Raw genomic sequence first — 20265 nt, 5'->3', positions numbered from 1 at the left:
CAAGGTAAATATGAAAAGTCCTGACAGACATGATGCTTGTCAGTGATTGGGCTGATTTTCCTTCCACACATCTGATTGTCTGTCCTATGGCCAGGAGCACAGGACATTTTGTCACCTCTGATCAGGTGAAAAAGTCAGGAGAGATAGTTGGATGGATCATTTCATCATGAAAAGGAGGAGTCATAGGCACAAAATCTTACAGTGTCTAGTGTCCATGCTACCAACAGAAAAGTGATTTTAGTGTGTGTATATATGTGTAGTGTGTGTGTGTGTGTGTGTGTGTGTGTGTGTGTGTGTGTGTGCGCGCGCATGTGTTTCAAAGCTGAACTGGGAACCAACCAAGCAGTTAGCAGCAAGTCTTAAACTACAAGGATGCCAAACAGTTTGGGATACACTGAGTTGGGATGAAGGGTCCAGCTCATCCCAATGAAAATGGTGTAGGTGGAAGGAAAAAAAAACCCTAGATTTTTAGGACAACAAAACACAGTGCTGGCTGTTTTGTAGGAAGAGCAGCTTGCAGAACTTTCTAGGTGTGATTCTACTGCTTAAGTTTGGGCGGGGATTCAAAGGCCAAGCAGAATTTCTCAGAACAGCAGTGAATCACATCCAAAGTTAGCCACAGGAAAATTCTTTTCTCACTTTCCAGGAATGCCATGGGCTCCATATTTCCTTTGCCTGAGGGGAAGAAATGTTTGAAGAAATGACTACGTTGAGGCTGCCCTGGCTGTGTGTACCCACATGTGCATCTTGCTGTAGTCACACAATGTTGGGAAGCCCTGGCTAGAGGATACTTCAAGTGTCCATGTCTACATAGGTTTCCTCCACTCTCTCCAGGATGTGTGCACACACAGGTGTACACACACACACACACACACACACACACACCCACACCCACACAGACAGACACCAGCAACCTTTCTAGTCTAGGGCTTGTGAGGGGTTCTATCGTGTTTAGAAGATGCTGTTTCAGTCTGGTCCTCCCAGCCTCTGGCCCTTACATCTTCCTGCCCTCTCTTCCATGATGGTCTCTGAACCTTGCAGTTATTGCTACTCTCAAGCCTCACAGCTGGCTTAGAATATTGGTAAACTTTCTCATCTAGCAGCCAGAATAGCACCGCTGGTATTATGAAAGCTATCTAGTATGGAGGAAGTTTCTTGGCAATACCAATTTGATTTCCCTATATCCTGTGACCCAAATATGTGATGTATTCAGCAATAGTGTCTTGCCATCAAGCTCTGGTCAGCAACCAAGAACAATAGCAATAACTTGTATTGTTCTAGGGGCCCCAGAAACACCTCAACAGATACCTTGAGAGATGGTGGTACCCCACACCGGACTCTGGCCCCCCTTTTTGGCAACTTTTGGCTTCTGGGAGGAGCATCATCCCCTATGCAGGGTAACTCCAATTAAACTCTCCTGTGTGTGTGTGTGTGTGTGTGTGTGTGTGTGTGTGTGTGTGTGTGTAAAACAGTTATATTTCCATTTTTTTCCAAACAGTCATGGCCTATCCCCCCATCCTTTTCCCCCACTTAAACTTTCTTCCCTTCCATTCCCATCCCCATTTTATCACCTCTGTTTTACTGTCTCCCCTTCCTGAAGATCTTTCTTCTCCCTTTCCAATCCCAATGGTCCATCTCCAGTTTCCTGGATTGTATAGGTTCTCCATGTTAAACACACAACTGTAAAGATTTGATGCTAGGACCCACACATGAGTGAGAAAGTGTAACATTTGTCTTTCTGGGTCTGGGTTACCCTACTCAGTATGATGTTTTCCAGTTCCATCCATTTACATTCAAATTTCATTTTTCATTATAGCATAATAAAATCCCACTGTGTCTGTGTATGACACTTTTATTTTCCATTTATTAGTTGATGAACACCTAGTTTGTTTCCATATCCTAGCTATTGTGTCTAGAACAGCAATCAACATGAAAGTAATTTGTAAATGATTTAAATGATAATGCTCCCTTCAAGAGCCATAGACTATATAACAAATCTCAGTACCAAGCAAGGGAAACTCCACTTTAATTGTTCATCTGGGAAGTCCAAGAGACCCCCAAAATATATACACTATTGTGATTGCCCTTGGTTGCCTTCCAGAACTTGAAGGTAAGGCCCTATTGTTGAAGTTACCACATATTTTAGACAGAGGATTTAGAGGAATCAAGCTGAAACCAACCTGAAGCCTCCTCCCTGAGGCTTGGTTCTCAGACTGGCAGGAGTTATACAAGTTGCCAAGGGGAAAAGGTGATTACAAGTTCTACCTGACTGTAAAACCTATGAACCATAACAATGCTCAGCATAGCAAGATACACTAGAGCATTCCATAGTGATGCACAGCTTAGGGGTAATCAATAGCAATAGTGACACATAGTTAAGGGTAACCATTAGCCATCTAATTGGACTTAAGGCCCACTCACTAGGATGGAGGTCTTGTCTGGTACTGTAAGCCTAGCCAATTATCCATGGCTGGTGATATCATTGGCTCTAGAGGAGAACCTACTACCACCACTTTCCTAAACCAGTGTAATCTCCAACTGCTGTCTAATACCTATTCTTATATCCACAAATATGTGTAACTCTTACTTCTCCTCAAAGAAACTGCTTTTGGCAGCAGACAGAGACCACCACAGAAATACACAGCTGGTCAAAATGTAGATAAGAACTAACTATGTAGGATAACCATCTATAACTGAGACATCTACAATGCAATCCTCACAACCAAGGCTCAGGGAACAGCACAAAAGTGGGGATGGAAAGATTGTAAGAGCCAGAGGACCAGGACATCTGCTTCCATATAGTGTTTTCTATATATGACAGGGATTCAGCTACACCCATGACCATGTGGTTACCTAAACAAGACCCTCACAATAACAACACTAATCGACATACCAACATGAATGGGGGAAATCTCACAAGGCCTTATCCCTAGATAAAGTAGTAGAGGCAATAAATGGTTGCTTAGAGAGGAAGAGTCAGTCTCCTTCAGGAATGATCCCTCTGATAAGTTATCTGACCCCAAGTGGTCATCTATAAACACATCAACATCTAACCAACACTAAATGGATAGCAAGTTGTATTTATATATACCTATGTGTGTATATATTGTTAAATGTAATGATAATAATTGAAGAAGGGTCATGAATTTCAGAAGGAGTGGGGGAGCATGGGAGGAGTTGGAAGGAAAAAAGGGAGGGGTGGAAGTAATATAATTATAGTAATGTATAAAACAAATATTTTTTTGTATTTTGTTTCCTTTAATAAGGAACATGTCTACCCCTTATTGGTGCTGTAGGCAAATCACTTGACTTCATCAGTAAAATGGGTAGAATGTCCTGGAGCACTCACAGGCAGGTTGTGTGGAATAACTGAATCTGAGTATATTAGTATTTTGTTGACAAAATTGCTATATGTGTGTAATGCTGAAAGAAAACCTCTCCGTTGATAAAATGTGTCCTCAGCAAATGTCTACTGCCCAATTTCTCTGAAAAATATCAGAGATGTTTAGGCAAACTCCCAGGCTTACTTAATTATTGGATAATACACTGGTGACAGAAATGAATTACAGTTACTTACTGTGCAACATTCTTCACGTGTTAATGATGACAGCAAACAGCACAGAAAACATGGCTGAGTCCATGGAAACCCAGGACAATTGTGAAACCAGCAGTAGTAGCATGGTTATGAAGCTTCTACCACACAGATCTTTTAATTAGCTTATGTCATAAGGGATTGTAAACGGAAGCTCGTCTGCACCACATGGGCTGTAAGAAAATGAGGGAGGAGTGGAGGGTTCTTGTTTTATTTCTCTAGTTTCAGAAAGTGGAGTGTATAGCAAATAGGTTTGTGCATATACTTCACTCCCTACTTCAGACAATAAGGTTGTCAACACAGATGTGTGAGCTCTGATCCATTCAGGCTGTGCCTTTTTTGTTGTGATTCAAAGGCCTTGGTCAGGAAGTGTCCCCAGTGCCTTCAACATGGCAAATGTTGAGATGCTATGGGTGATTGTGGATAGATGCATGCTCTATTTTTCTGACTTTGGCTGGAAGTTCTTCATATTTTGTGTGAGACAAGCTGCACTTTCTAAGAGGGTTGGGTTTGGTCTCTTCTCATGTTAAAACAAAACAAAACAACTTTAGGATAAAAACACAAATTCCATTCATATAGCCTATGATGGTAGAAACCAGTATTTCCTAGGAGGCCTCCCTGCCTTCTGTTGTCATTGGCAGATCTTTTCCTTAGTTAGCTGTAGCCTGCTTTTTAGAGTTCAGGAATAACCACATTTGTACTTGTGTTTCCTCTCCATATTAAAATCAGAGGCTTGCCAACTCATAAGCAGGCAGAACCACAGTAGACCCATACCATGCAATGTTATTCACACGCCACATGCTACACTAAGTGAAATAAGCCAGACACCAAGGGACACATATTATCTGAGTCACTTATGGTATTTCAGTCAGGTAAACTCATGGAGACAGGAAGAAGAGTGGAGGTCATAGGCCAAAAGAACTCCCATTATGGATGGTGGCAACAGTTGTCCAACAATCCGGATGTATTTAATGCTGCTGAACTCTACTGTTAGAAATGATGAAAATAGTCCATTTTACTTAATGAATATTTACCATTAACAGAAAAGACATAAATTGAAAACTAGAAAAATAAATAAACTGGAAAGTCAAAAAGCCAGAGAGGTCTCCAGGTATCCAGGGGAAGGTACCCTGAGCAGCTTGGTATGGACTTCTCATTTGTGCATTACTTCATGATACTTCATTCATACCTCTTTTCCAAAACAGGGCACACTTCCTTAAGCTGTGAAAAGATTGGAACGTGATAAGAATACATGGTTTCAGATGGCTTGTGCTTCTATATTCTGACAGAGAAAAGCAGTTTGGTGTGGGCTGACTCCTCCAGTATTTTAAGCAATTTCCAGGTACTGTTAAATACCCAGTTAAAATCCCTCTAATGTGTCTGGTAATCATTTGAGCTGTTAAAGCATAATACGAATTCAGACATATAGTTATACTAAAACCTTTCCCACTTGCCTACCTCTCAGGCAGATTACAGAGGGAATGTGTTATAGACAATAAAATCTAAGGGGAAAAAAATGCCGCCCTGCTTCAGCTCTGCCATTAAACCCAACGATGGCGGCCATTGCCGTGTAAAAGGAAAAACAACAAGTTTACAGTTTCTCATTTCCCATGGTAAACAGATTGCTTATTTTAATTCTGAAAATAAAGCGATGGAGGCGATGTAGGTCTGTAAATAAGAGTGTGCATCTCAATTTTCTGCAAACGCTTAAGTGGTTTACATCTGTTTCCTCCCAGTTGTATTTCTCAAACATGAATTTCCATTTTAAAAAGAGTCGTAAAATCACTACTGTTTCTCTGTGGATCTATTAGCAATAAAATAGCCTACAGAGGTTTGCACAGCCATGGAAAATGTACAGTGATAATAGGCTGTCCTGCTGTTACATGGCTTATGCAAACTTTACATTTATCATGGCAGAACCATCTATCCGCAGGGTTATAGCACAGCAAACAACTGAATAAAACAGACCAAGAGGAGGAAGACGAGACAGAAATCCCTGTGTACACATCATTAATCAGACAAGATGAATTCTCAAACTGAGAACCTTGTTTCCTCAAAACCAACCAAGAGGAGAGGTGGGGCATGGGGGGGGGCGGGGATGTGGTTGGGCTAAGCTCAACCTGCAACAAGCATCTTTCCCTAAAATTCTCCAAACGGATAGAAGTGCCTGCTCCTCTCATTTGCACACAATGAAAGTCACTTCTCTAGTGGCTTTTGCAAAGAACCAAAAGGGCATCCATTGAAAACTTTTAGTCCAGCAGACATTATTCTTTCATTGGCTTTCACTGGCGTGCTGTGTGTCTGCATGCCTTGTGGTGCATGACAAACGATGAGTAGCACTGCATGGAATGAGTGTAGCATGGTACTGCCCATTTATGTGTTCACAATCCTCTGACTTTAATGTGGAGAGGCGGCCCAGGCACACTGTTATGTTCTTACACAGTAATGGGGTCTCCTGGATTTGCCTCCACAGACAGGTGACGGATGCATTCATCAAGTTCCCAAAGCCCCTATGGTAGTGGGACTCATACACCCCTGTCCCTGATTTACATCCTCACAAGACTGCCACCTCCAGAGATGAAGGTCTGTGTTTTTAACGCTACACTAGCTCGTGAAAGGTTTGGCTGGAGGTAAGGAGGTGTCACAACAGCTTCATTCCAGGATGCTGTACATGGGTTCATCTAATCCTTTGGGAGCGCCTCGAGTCCCTCAGCCCTGAGAGTGTCCTTGTCCTGGAATGGATAAGATTCAAAAAATATACCAGTGGACTTTACATTCCAGGCACCCACAGCCATTCTATTGTAAAATGTGGTTTTGTTCTGTTTTATTGGTTTGATGGAGAGATGTGTTTGTGGAATAATTCTGGAGACCTTAATAGGAAAATGGAAGAGGTATCTTTTGACTAATGACCCAGAGGTGACTGTTACCCTCTCATTCTTGTTTATCTCCTGTTCTCTTGTAGACTGTATTTGTGGCCTGGCAGGCTTGCTGTCTCTGGGAGCCTTCTGGCTTCACAGTACTTAGGAAAGAAAGGAAAACAGCAAGAGAAGAGGTCAGGAGGAGAAAGGCAGCTGGTATACCCAATAGCACAGTAGCTCCTGCCACTACCAGAATGGTGGCTTTATTCAAGGCAGAATTTATTGTTTTGAATTAATTCATGTCACTGAGGTCTTCATCGTGCTTTCACTGACATGTCCTCAGATCATAAAATTGATGCCAACAATTGGGTGGGGAATAATTAAACAACCAACCTCAGCCCATTTGTGGATAGGAAAACTAGTTATTAAGACTCGAACATTTCCATCTGGGTTTACAGCATTGGAAACACACTTACGTGTACCTCACTGGAAGGGGGGGTAGATCTACATTCTAGACCAGAGCCTCTGATGCAAGTTGCCCCAGGATTCCCTGGAAGGAGTCCAATCCTTCTGACCACTGAAGCTGAAAGGGTTTCCAATGCTCTGCATTCTCAGGTCTCTTAGGGCATGGTCCTGCTACTCCTCCCTTTTATGCATCCCTGGACACCTCACTCCTCCATCATTATCTCTTTGTGAGCAGTACCAGGGTGATACATCTCACAGTTGATGTCCTCAGGCTCTGCACGGCGTGGAACATGGCTATCCAGCCACACAATTGTCCTAGCCTCTCATGTCATGCTGGAAGCAGAGATGCCATTAGTTGTAATAAGGGCCCTCAGCCCCACATCTATTTCTGCTGCCTTGGAGAGAAAGCAGGGGTACAGTAGGCAGCATTTCTGTCCAGAAGTCTTGCTGGAGCCATGAGCAGGGGCATTGCTCTGATTCCTCGGCAATATGTCATGTGCCACATTGGTTTCTCTTCCACAAGTAAACCCAAGGCCTTTTGGTTTTTGCAAGACCCATCTCTCAGCCATCTCTGGTTTTGAGGTTCCCAGTGGAGGTCCTTGGAAATTCTTGGGGGTATCATTGGCCCCTATCTGGCAGTTCTGTATTGCCTGTGGGTTTTCATTTCTCCTTTGGTGGCCTTTGGTGGCCCCTCAGGAAATCCCAACTCTGTTGGAAATGGAGGTTTCTGAACATGAACCAGTTCCTGCCGTGACTCACCGGAAACTGGATTTGGACCTACTCCTAGCAAGAGTGTTGACAATAGTAATAATTGCTGCAATTCTGGGTGCCTGCTACTACATGCGGAGACCCCGACAGGCTCACACATTTGCTTAAGGCACACAGCAAATCTTGAGGCTGGGATTTAAGGCTATGCTTCTAAGCTGGATAATGGGTTTCTCTGGCCTCCACTTCTTCATAGTACCCTGTGTTAGCTTGGTGGGAAGGAAGCCCTTCTTACCCTTGGCTGTAAGTATGAGCCCAGTGGAGGCCTCTACACATGGGGCCGTCCTAGTCCTCTTTAACACACTTCGTTCTGCTTCTCCTGCAGTCTCCGTGCCTCTCCTCCCTCCACACTTCCCCATCACTATACATCTTCTACACAGCAGGACAGGGTAATTCGCTGCATGCTAGGCAGTAACTATGCAGTAATAACAATAATTCTTGGTACTTAGAGCTCCTCATCCAAGGATGTCACCCAAGCTTAAAGAAATTGAAATATATCTGCTCACAGCAGCATGGTGGGGTGGCTTGGGTCTCATTTTCAGGCCTGGAGAGAGGCGTGCATAAAAGAAGCAAGCACCTGGTCCTTCCTAAGCAGACCCTCCTAACCACAGCACAGGCAGGGCGGATAGGGCAAGCGCCGCACCAAGAGTGATGGGCTCTTACTTCTCGGGCGTTCCTTTGAAGACTTCATTTGGAACTTGCACGTTTCTATCTCCAGAAGCCTTGTGGCCTTATTATGTTGGAGTGAAAGGCTGTGTCTCTGTTGTGAAAAGAGCCATGTCCAAGCCTGTCCCTAAGGAGATGGAGAGATGAATACATGGGTTTGATAATTTTTCTATGTCCTAATTAGATAGCCCATTCTTCTGCCCCCATGGGATGTCCCCTCCTTGTTCTGAGTGAGTATTCACCAAAAGTTTTTCCCTAAGGGCAGCTGGTGGGAGCAGGGGTGGAGGGGTGGGGGGGTGGTGGTGGTGGGGGGGGGGTCCTGAGCTTTCTCCTTACCTACCTGGACCTGGAGGTTATACACTGTCCCAATAAATAAGCCTAAAGTGATGCCTTTGGATCACACTAGCCTGTCAATGTGCACTCCATAGACAGATGCACTCAGACAGACAGGCTAGGCGCTGTCCTGGAGGCTGAAAGATTTGTGGACAAGGAGTAGACAGTGACCTTTCTCTCGAGGGGTGTGCAGGCAGAGTAACCCATGTGAACCAGTCTCAGGAATGTTCCAGTTTCACATTCCACATGTATCACAAGTGTGGAGCCCAAAGGGGGTTTCCCACCTCCAGCTGGGTCACAGTGAGGAATTCAGGAGAAAGAGGAGCAATTTAGCCAAGCTAGATGAGAGGCATTTCAATGGTAAAACCATTGGAGCTTTCCCCCTGACTGAGAGCAAATGCATTTGTCAAACACACCATAAATATACATTTGCACTATTTATTACCTCTGCCTATAAAAGAAAATTGTATTAGGTGATTGTGCTGAAAATGTGTCAAAAATATAATTTGCATCTCTTTTACAGGGGTGTTTTGTGTGTTTTTGCTATATTTCAATTTGCTAATATACATATATATCTCTGTAGAGACATATATAAATGCTGTTTAGTTCTTCTGATCTTTGTTTTTATTTTCTTGGTATAAAAATTTCAATATAATTTGTGATTCTAAAAATATTGCTTTTGAAAAATATGGTATGGATCCTTCATTCCCCTAATTCCCATAATCCAACACAATAAAACATTTACTAAAAGTATATTAAAGAGAACGCCCTGAGGATTTGCTTCTCTTTGACAAACGGCCATGGGAGGCTTCCGCACAATGTCTGGCGTGTTGTCTTGAATTTCATAGAATCCATCTCTATTCATTTGGGCACATTTCTCCAAGCTTCTCCTTAGGCCCCTGAGATGGTGAGATCCAGTTTCCCTCCGAGAAGTCCTACATAACATGTGGAACAGGGGTATCAGTTGTAGTGCTCATGGCTCGTTTTTTAGATGTCATGACCTCTGGAGGGTGATGCATTCATCTCCATCACTTTTATTTGATGCATCTAACAGCATTTTGTGTTTATGAGAAAAGCCTTTTGCAAGCATGTCTTCTTCTGGCCCATTTTAATCACCGTAGGAAGCAGGTCATCAGCCCCTAAACTAGGGAAGAAGATATAAAGCCCAAGAGGCAATTATGTCACTTTAGGGTCACACAGAAAATCATTAAAAGATTAAAGCCCGGGTCTCCCAAGTCACAAGCATTCTGCTTTGCTGTTAGAAATGTCATCTTAGTTTCTTTTCCTCATTTACAAGCCACATACCTATCATTTTCCCTAAACTAGAGAACATATAGAGTTAAGAGTTACCTGAGAACTTAGATTCACAGGTAGCCAGGTTGAGGGGGGCAGACAGAGAGAGACACAAGGGGAGAGAGGGGGAGGGAGGGAGAGAGAGAAAGAGAGAGAAAGAAAGAAAGAACTAGGGACTTAATTGTGTCATTCCTAACACCTAGTCCGCCCCTAAATTAAAAAAAAACACATTTGGGGGACGGATAATTAAAGTTAAATGTGGCCATAAAGGGTGGGTCTTAATTCAGCAGAACTGGTGGCCTTCTAAGGGGAGAGATACACATATACATAAAGGAAGGTCATTGACAGACACAGGAAGAAGGTGGCCTTCTACAGTCCATAGAGAGAACCACTAGCAGACGTTTGTCCTGACAGAGCTTGGTCTAGCTCTCAAAACCCCAAGAAATACATTTCTTTGGGTAAGTCATCCAGGTAGAGCATCTCCTTCATCTCTTGAAGTCCATGTAGCTCAGACAGGAGCTAAACACAGCCCAAAGCCTGGCTAAACAAAAGCTTACCAAAGAGGGTCAGTGAGAGAGAAGAGGTGTTCCTCCATGGAGAACTGTGGAGTGGACCATTGAGTCACAGCCAGCTGGGCTGAGTCAGCAGCCAGGGGGAGCTAAAGAGCACTCTTGGGCAGGGGGCCGTAGGTCGGAAATTGAGCAACCACCAATTCTGTTGATAGAAGCAATCCTCCTGAGATACCTGCCTCACTATGGGAGCAGAGGAGGCTGAGTGCCTACACCAAGCAGTACCAGGAGGAAGGACTACGGGATCCAGAGTAGCGTTATCAGAGAGCCTTGATTCCACCTAAAGGGGCTGAATGTAAGCAGAACTGGGAATTAGTATGCTTTTCTTCTCTGCTAGTAGGGGCTCAAGAGAAAGTCGCTCTCAGTCACAGGCAAATAAATGAGCCCTTGTGTATTAGTTACTTGTCTTGTCACTGTGGTGAAATACCCTGGCAAAGCCAATTTAAGGAAGGAACACCACACACACACACACACACACACACACACACACACACCATATGCTTGGCTTCAGGTAGGAACATGGTGGTGGCAAGAGCTTGACACAGCTGGTTGAATTGTATCTACAAGCAGAAAGTAAAGGACATTAATAATGTTTTTTATTCAGTTCAGGACCCCAACTCATAGAAAAGTACAATCTACATTTAGGGTGGATCTTCTCACCTCAATTAAACTGAAAACCCTTCACATGGTTTCCATGGTGATCCTAAATCCTGCTAAGTTGATAATTCTGATTAGTCATCATGTCTCTTTTCTTTGCCCTTGGAAGGTATGACTTATGTTACATTTTTGACTGCTACAGAGGAGTCTGTGGGGGAAGGGAGGGGTGGTACCAGCCAACTACCACCACAATCTAAGATAACCTGGAAGTGGTATGGATGATGCCCTTCCACTATCTCCCATGTGTTGACTGAATCAGCTGCATCTTATTTCATGCCTTCATTGTCCTACATTGCTATCTTCCCAATGGTGGTATAAAGGAGCGTGGAGTACATAGCTCTGCCAAGGACTTGTCAGCTAAGCAATGATGCTGCTGCCTGGCTAGATGGAGCTTACGTCTCTGGAGGTTTTGTAGTTGGCCCTGACATCCGCAATGGAACCTCAGTTTCCACATCTGTAGAGAAAAATGTTGATCTAAGAGACTGATGATCCTTCAAATCTCCAGCTGTAAGAGCCAAGTCAAAAGTCTCATCTCACTTTCCTTGTCTCCCCAGTGTGCCACAGAAGCAGAGTCATCACTATAGCCATAAACTGTTGAGATTGTCCTCCAAGCCTTCAACAACATATTCTATTTTAGTGCCCACAACAATCCTATGGAGGTCCATTACTGTTTATACCATTTGATGGATAAGAAAATTAAGACATGGAAATAATTTGCCCATAGTTAGAAAGTAATGATGTACAGATTAAGATACACGGGATGAGGACAAAATATGGGTTTTATATTTTATTCTGGGAGAAGTCACTTACATGAGAGACCGACGACCTGAAAGTTCCTGCTCCAAGGACCCACACCCAAGCTGCTCTCTGTGACCTGACCAAGAGAGAGCAAGCCTGTCTTGGATCCCAGACCAAATACCACAGGCTCACCTACACACCTGTGACCATGCCCAAATGGACATGGTCAGCGCCACAGGTGCGGCTGGGTAGATCTCTCACTACAATTCCCCTTTTAGTCTAAAGAAAAAGATTTATGCTTGATAGAAAACTATATACAAAGACAGTAAATATCAAGTATGCTCTGGAAAAGGAAAAGTAAGAACATATACACTTAAACCCTATTGCAGTGAAGCCATAAGAGTAAAATGGGAAGAGCTCCTATCCAGTCCCAGGGTAAAGGCATAATAGAGATTACTATAGAGTTGTCCTAAGCTGGAAAGTTCAAGTCTTGTACCTAATATCTCTGTCTAGGAAGAGAGAACAATAATTGTAACAGTCTGATCTTCAACCTCTTCAAAGACCTGAGAAGGAAGATAACAATACTAGGGTAGGAAGAAAGTGCAGGCGAAGACAGAAACAGCAGGCCACCTTGACAGTCACCTAAAGTCTCACAGCAACCAGTTTTGGCTAAGACCTAGAATATTTGATTTATCAACACTGTACTACTCTAGACAATCATTGTAGAAATACGTTAAAGCATTCTCTCAGTTCCTGTTTCACCGTGGTATAGGATTATGTCCTCTCCTCTGGTTCGTGAACCTTATCCCGAGCATTTAAAGCTGCTGTACTGCATAGAGACAAGATGTGTTCATCATAGGCAGCTTGAGTTTCTAGGTCAGCATAAAGACCCTCACCAAGAATTTTAATTTGGGGAGCTTTATAAATTTCTTTCTTTAAGTCCTCAAGTTTAAGAGCTTTTGCTTCTTCCATAAAGCCCTCCATTTTATTAGAGATGAAAATTTAAAGACAGCTGATATTAATTGATCCCAATCTTTAAGGGTCACCCTATTACCAAATAGCTGGTGGGGGCAGAAGGTGGTGGGGCTCAGATGCCCCCAGCCTGGGTGAAACCTAATTCCCCAGGTCCCGTGGAAATCCTTTATCTCATTTCTGACTCAAGATAATGATGTACAGATTAAGATAACACAGGATGAGGATAAAATATAAGTTATATATTTTATTCTGGGAGAAGTCACTTACACAGGAAACCAATGACCCACAAGTTCCTGCCCCAAGGATCCACACCCAGGCTGTTCTCCATAACCTAACCGAAACCAAGAGAGAGAGCAAGCCTGTCCCGGACCCCAGACCAAATACCACAAGCTCACTTACACACCTGTGACCACACCCAAATGGGCGTGGTCAGTGCCACAGGTGTGGCTGGGTAGATCTCTCACTACAAGAACTTATTAGAGCTGGGGTTAAAACGGGGAGAGATGGGTTCCACAGCTCTGCCTGGACCACCATAGCAACCTGTGTAGTTTCTATTTTGTTGCTGTGATAAAACACCATAACCAAGGCAGCTTGCCAAAGAAAAAGTTCGTTTTGGCTCATGCCTCCAGAGGGTTAGAGTCTGGTACACCAGGGACAGCATGCAGCACATAGCAGGCACAGCTGTGACAGACAGGTGAGAGCTCACATTTTGAAGCCCAAACACTCAAGCATGAAGCAGAGGGAGTGAACTGCAAGTAGATGAGGCTTTTTACTTCCTCCCCCAGGGCCATGCTTCCTCCAGCAAGGCTGCACTACCTAAGCCTCCCCAAACAGTGCAGCCACCTACAGGCCCGGGGGAGAGGATCAAATGTTCAAATCCTGAGACTAGGAGGGACATTTCTCATTCAAACGATCACAGGCTGTCTTGGATACTAGAAGATAGTAATTAATAAATCAATGTATTTGTTGCTTTTCCTGTTGGTATAGTGAAAATACTCTGACAAACGCAATTTACAGAAGTTTTTATCTTGGCTCACAGTACCAAGGAACATTCCATCGTGGCAGGGAAGTCATGGGGAACGGGCACTTAAGGGAGCCATTCATATTGTATCAGCAGTCAAGAAACAATGATAAACAATCCTGCTTGGGTGGCTTCCTCCTCCCTCTTGGACACAAGCCCAGAGACTGATGCTACCCACTTTTAGGGTAGGTCTTCTGACCTTTGTTAACCTTATCAAGATAATGCCCAGTGACATGTCTCCTTCGTGTCTCTAGGTCCTGTCATGTTGACAATCAATGTTAACCAGCATAGTTGGCTTCGGGGAGGAGAAGGCCACTATCCTGAGCCTAGATGCCAAGGCCCACTTTTACCCACCCCTCCCCAATTTGTTGAATACTTTATTTCCCAAGCACGTATTGAATGCTTACTGTGTGCCAGCTTTTCCTGGGGTTAGAAGAAGACTTGAGAAGTCAGAGATATTGAAAGGATCTGGGTCGACTTGAGAAGTCAGAGATCTGGGTTGAGAGCCAATGTGGACCAGATCCTCTGAAGAAAGTCATCTTCAGGTGTCATTACAGGAAATCTCATGATGCTATCTGCTAGACTGCTATAGGATATCTGCAGGAGGGTGCCAGCCACGCTGCAACAGAATTACAAGTGGCTCTTTCCAATCTTGTAATCTAAAGTTTTCCCAATCCTTGACTGGCTTGTTGAGTCTTCGTAGGGAGGGAATAGGGAAGTAAAGGCAGCGGGAATAATCTCAGTATGTACAGGTGGCTTCCAATCCATTTAACTCCCTGCAAAAAAAAAAAAAAATGTGCATTTCATCTTTTGAGCACACCATCTTTTCCATGCAAAACAGGCATCACAGAAATATTTGGTGGAGCTGACCAGGAATGCTGTCTTGGATGAACAAAACGGCAGGACAGGCAGCAGCTACTTTCCTAATGTCACAGGCACTACCAAGGAGGCTGGCTGCCATCCCCACAGAATTGTCTAGGTATCATTACCCTGGCCCTCTCCGGGGTGGTCTGCCACCCATGGCTGGAGGAGGAGAGCCTACACCTCTGTTTCTTGGACAGAACATAGAACTGGGTCTTCAAGAGATTGGAGACTAGAGCTGCCTGGGAGCCTGCACCAAACCTGAGAAGGCAGACCATTTCAGAGCCTGCTGGTTACTCCAGTCTGGAGGCGGGTCTTCCTCCCCCAGGTGAACACTACTACCCCAGCCCACAGTCCGTCCATATTTAGGTGGCAGTACTGAGTCCCCCGGTGGGTGCCCAGGGATAAGGACGTCCTGTTTCTTATGCCCAGGGATGGCAGGGGAACTCTAAACACAGCACAGGGCAGCAGGTCTCCAGGATGCCAACCTGGAGGAAGACAACTTGGCTTATGCAACGAATGTAAACCCCATGAGAAGCTCCCCAGCGAGTGCCACGGCCACACCCGAGAACTGGCCTCATTTTCACAATTCTATGTGGTGACTGGGATAAGAAGGATCATATAGGGCTCTAATAGAAAGTAGGGTTTCAGAGTAGTGTCATCTCTGCTCTCTTCCAGAAAAAATAGACGGGGCTGGGAGGAAGCAGGGCCTTCAGAGCTTGAAAGGCCCATGCCCATCACTCTGTAAGGGGCAATCAGTAGGGACTTTTCGAGGCAGCTTCCTTCCCAGCTCTACCCTTAGCTGGAGGGAGGTAGCCTGCTCCCCTCTGCAGTTCCTTGGTGAGCTCCCAAAAGAATGTCAGCCAGAAAGTCATCCCAGGTCTGAATCCTTAGAGCTAGGAGTGGCAGCAAGCAGCCAGGAGCCAGCAGCCCACCTAGCTGCTCTCTGGAAAGTGGCCATTTTGTCTGCCCGGTGCCTGTGAGCCAGTGTTGGCTATGGGCCGAGGAGGCTCCAGGGACACTGTCCTTCATCCCAAGATGACTGACAACTAGACTCTGTCTCCAAAAGAAGCAGAAGGCTTCAATCTCCACAAAGCTGCCCCCACCGCCTCTAGAAAATGGCTTCACGTAGAGGGGAGGGGGGAAATAAGCACATATAACACATGCAGACTCGTGCCCACAAGACAGAACAATGCCAGAGCTAAGCCCAGGCTCCATTTTTCATATCGCTTCTTATTTTCAATAGCTACTGGGTGCCAGAGAGGAAAGGAACAACTTTAAAAGACAATTACTGGGACGTGTGGTATTCATTCTTGGCTGGGGCTCTGCAGCATCATCTGCCCACAAATACTCTGCAGTCTTTCATGAAAAATGTTTTAGAACTAATGAGCTATATTTGCATTCCCCGTAGAAGGAATTCAGAATTTCTCATCTATGCTGCACCATGAAAAATGGATGTGTTTGGTGCAGAAGTCATTTGGACATAAAGCCTGGCGTCGGTGGAAAGGCAACCTTCAGAAAACTTTTCAAGCAGCTTAGGTCACTAGTGCTGGTTTCCGCAGGGGAAGGTCAGGCTCCTGCCCTCAAGGGATGGAGATTTCCTGCACAGTCCTAGATGCTGAGGAGATTTGTTTCTGTAGATAATCTGCAACAGTGAAATTTTTCATAATGTCACTGCAAAATAAATTAAAATGTTCATCTTCATATGGCTGGTTCCATTGCATTAAAATAAATGTTGCAAGCTCATTTAATTAGTATAGTTAGGAATGTCTCTCCCCTGCTTCACCGACTCTCCAAATCACAAGTTAATTTGTCAAAATCAGACCATTGTTTTTCCTTCATTCTTCATTACTAGAGACAGCCCCATTTAAATAAATGTTTATGCTACAGAGAGCAGAGCAGTGAACAACCCCAAATATTTTCATAAGCTAACGCTGGGAAAGTTTAAAGCATGGGGAGTGAAGATGTGGGTTTTCTCCCGTCCCGCTGAGGTTATTGGATATTTGACTGGCTGGAAAGGTACAAAACTGAGCAGTGTGCTGTAACTGATGAGGTTCCGTCCACCATTGCTCATGTTGGCGGATACACCCTCCCGAAAGCAGTTTTCTCTTATGTTTTCAAAGACAAATGATGACAAAAGATACCATTGCTATAAATTACCTCCTCAAATCATTCTCTTCAAGAACCCTTGGTTAATCAATTAGTCAGCGCTGGGAGGGGGCTGATCTGGGATGGGGGGCTCCTGGTCTCACAGCCATTTGCTCACCATTACCAGCTGTGAGCTTCAGGCGCCAGTCCTGAAAATTGAAAAGATAACCAAACTCTGGGGGCTTTCATTCTCTCACTTCCTGACTCTCTCAAACCCCCCAGAAAAATCAGAAGTATGGGAACATGGCTGTCATTAATAAAGCCTGAGTTCCTGGCAGAAGTGTGTTGGGGTTAATGATGAAGATCAAGGGGAAAGGGGTTCACATAATTGGCTGAGGAGTTAGTGTGTGGAGGTCTTCTGGAAGGCATCCATCAGTAATGGATGAGAGGAGGTATCAGATCATTATCAGCGCCCCATACTAATGAGCTGAATTCCCGCTCAATAGCGACTCCTCCATTGGAAAACGCCACAGGGCTTGGCTTCGTATTCCATTCCAACCAGGGGGAGGTCAACTCTCCTCCCTCAAGCTTTGTCTTCCAACATGATGGAGTGACCCCACCTCCCCCGTCATAAAGAGGATGCAAGGCAGGCTAACCTTTTTCTTTTTATTGGGTCATTTTCCCGAATTTCTTTTCCCCTTCCCTCCTACGTTCCCTCCCCTCCCCATTTTATCCTCCCCTCCCCTCCCTTTCTTTTCCTGACACTGACAGAGTTTTCTTGCCCTGCTACCCATTTTCCTCCATCCCTCTTTCTCTGTATGTTCCTCCCGCTGCCCCCAGCAAATGAGACAAGGACAGTAGGCGTGGCTCTTCAGACTCCTGCTACACAGTGAGTCCAAGAGACTTTCAGAATTGTCCCCTGGAAGGCTTTGATGAGGTCTGGCATATAGAAGCAATTTTTCCTTTCTTTTTTCTTTTTGAGAAAATTCTTGGGGCCAACTTTGCCTCATTAATAAATTATTTGATTAACCAGGAAATTTAATTACTGTATATTACACAAATGTGCAGTCTGATGCCTGCAAATTGTACAAATGTACTTGACTTTCAAGTGCTACAAGCCACCAAGGACACAGGCAGGCGCGGAATGGCAGGTTGCCCACTCTACCTATTGATGATTACAAGTCACAGCTGAGCATGAGGCTGTGCATTCATTCATTCACTCACTCACTCATTAATTCATTTGCTAGAATTTGTTGGTAGGCAGAAGACTAGAAAGTGTGTGGAAATCCAGCTTCCTCTCTCGGAGTAGTTGAGTCTTTTCATTGGCTAACCTGTCCGGTAGCCTAGTGGTCTCATCTCTGTACTATGCCTCCTTACTTCAAGACAATGCAATTTGCTGAGTATAACACTTACATTTCTGGTTGGCTTTGGAACAATCTTTGTCAACAGAGGAAATTGGAGAGCTGAGCCAGCCATGTAAGATAAGCAATTGAGCTGAGGTAGGGTGGGCACTTGGCCTGGGGGGGCAGGCTAAAGAGAATATAATACTGTCACCCTGAGTCTCTTCTTCTTGGGTCACATTACATGTCTCTCAGGGACTGTGAGAGGGTCTGCACACACCCACATCTAAAAGGCCAGAAGCGGAAGAGTCCCACTGAGAAGGACAAGTTAGGGGACAGAAAACAGCTACTTTAGTTTAAAACTTGCCATTACATAATGCTAGTCCAAGCCTCTATTCCTAGATCAAATGTCAGACTAAAAGCATGTGGCCTGCTGTACCTTCTAGGACAACAGACTAGGCAGGCTGTAGGCAACACTTCCGAATTCTTGGAGGCATTTCCTGTAAACCATTTCCCAGCCTGTGATTCTGGGTAAATAATGGCTCCTGAGAGGCTCCCTCTGCATAAAGTTGTTGTTGTTGTTTTGTGTGTGTGTGTGTGTGTGTGTGTGTGTGTGTGTACATGTGTACCATGGTTGCTGTGAAAATTGAGATGCTCCTTGACTCTTTGTAAGTTGCAGGCATATGCCAAAGGCTCCTCTGAGGACTTTTGGAAGACATAGAGCTAAGGAGGGGAGGGAAGAATGGTGGACCAGAATGGGATCTGTATCCCATGTATCCAATGGAATGAACCAGTATCTTTTGGTAAAAAAGACTTTTTATTCTCTCTCTCTCTCTCTCTCTCTCTCTCTCTCTCTCTCTCTCTCTCTCTCTCTCTCTCTCTCTGTGTATGTGTGTGTGTGTGTATAGTGCTGGGAATTGAATGTAGTGTCTTGCTTGTGCTAGGCAATATTCTGCCACTGAGCTATATAACTTCCATCCCAATAAAAGTCAAATTTTCATGTAGAGACTTCAAAGTTTGGCCACTAAATTATTTCAGAGTGGGTCGCTGCCCTGTGACTCAACTGTTTTCCCCTCTGGTTTATACACGTTCCAAAACTCTTGGTCAAAATGCACTCACAACCTGCAAAATGACGGCGTGCCTGCCAAGGCTAATGTTAATTGTAGCTCCCTTCTGCCTCTCATCTTTCTTCAGAGGGGTGAGAAGCATAGACTACCTCTGACTCAGAATGCCTTTCCCCCTCCTCAGCTCTGCTCCATTTTTAGCACTTGTATTTCTAAAATGAGGTGCTCAGATGAAAATGCAACATGCCAAGTGTCTCTGACTATGGGAGAATGAAGGAAGGGAACGGATTTTTTTTTCCTGAGCAAGTCTAGGATTCAAGTGGCCTACACATCACCCTGACAGTCACCTGGAATGCTCTGGCCGTTTTTATACATGGGTGACTTCAAGGCAGTCCTTATCTCAGAGGTGTGTCAGATGACAGAAACGTACATTCATCACCATTAAACTCAATGAGTTGGGGGCATTATTTCAGGCCTTTTTGATCATAAGATCTTTTTGCATCATAATCCTGTCACCTGTAGATCAGTTTTACATCCAAGCCCAGGGCCAGGTTGTTATCCAACAGTCACAGAGCTGTGCCTCTGGTCCTCAAGGATAACACAAGAGGCTTTGTCACAAGGTTTACTGAACTTTACAAAAGACACCTCCACCTCTGGGCACTGTTTTCCAAGTGCCAGGCATCACTAACAACCATACCAAATCTCATTCCAGTGTGTGTGTGTGGGGGGGGCTTCTAGCAGGGGGTAGCCACTGACTGTGAGCCAACCTTTCCATGAGTAGTTAACACTGGGAGGGTCTAAGAGCAAGAGAACCCAAGGAAGTGTGGTTGCTGGAGCTGATGTGCAGTTCCTCCGAACACATCTCTTCCGAGGTAAGGCCTTACAGAGATGATAGGCAGGCTCACAAGGTTTCCATCCTGTGACTCACGCTGTTGAGAGTGGGTTGTCATCCAGGTAAATTCGGTCCTCTCATCTCTCAC

This window comes from Phodopus roborovskii, unplaced genomic scaffold, assembly GCF_943737965.1.
Source record: "Phodopus roborovskii unplaced genomic scaffold, PHOROB, whole genome shotgun sequence".
NCBI classification, from domain to species: Eukaryota; Metazoa; Chordata; class Mammalia; order Rodentia; family Cricetidae; genus Phodopus; species Phodopus roborovskii.
This window is presented reverse-complemented; position numbering follows the sequence as displayed.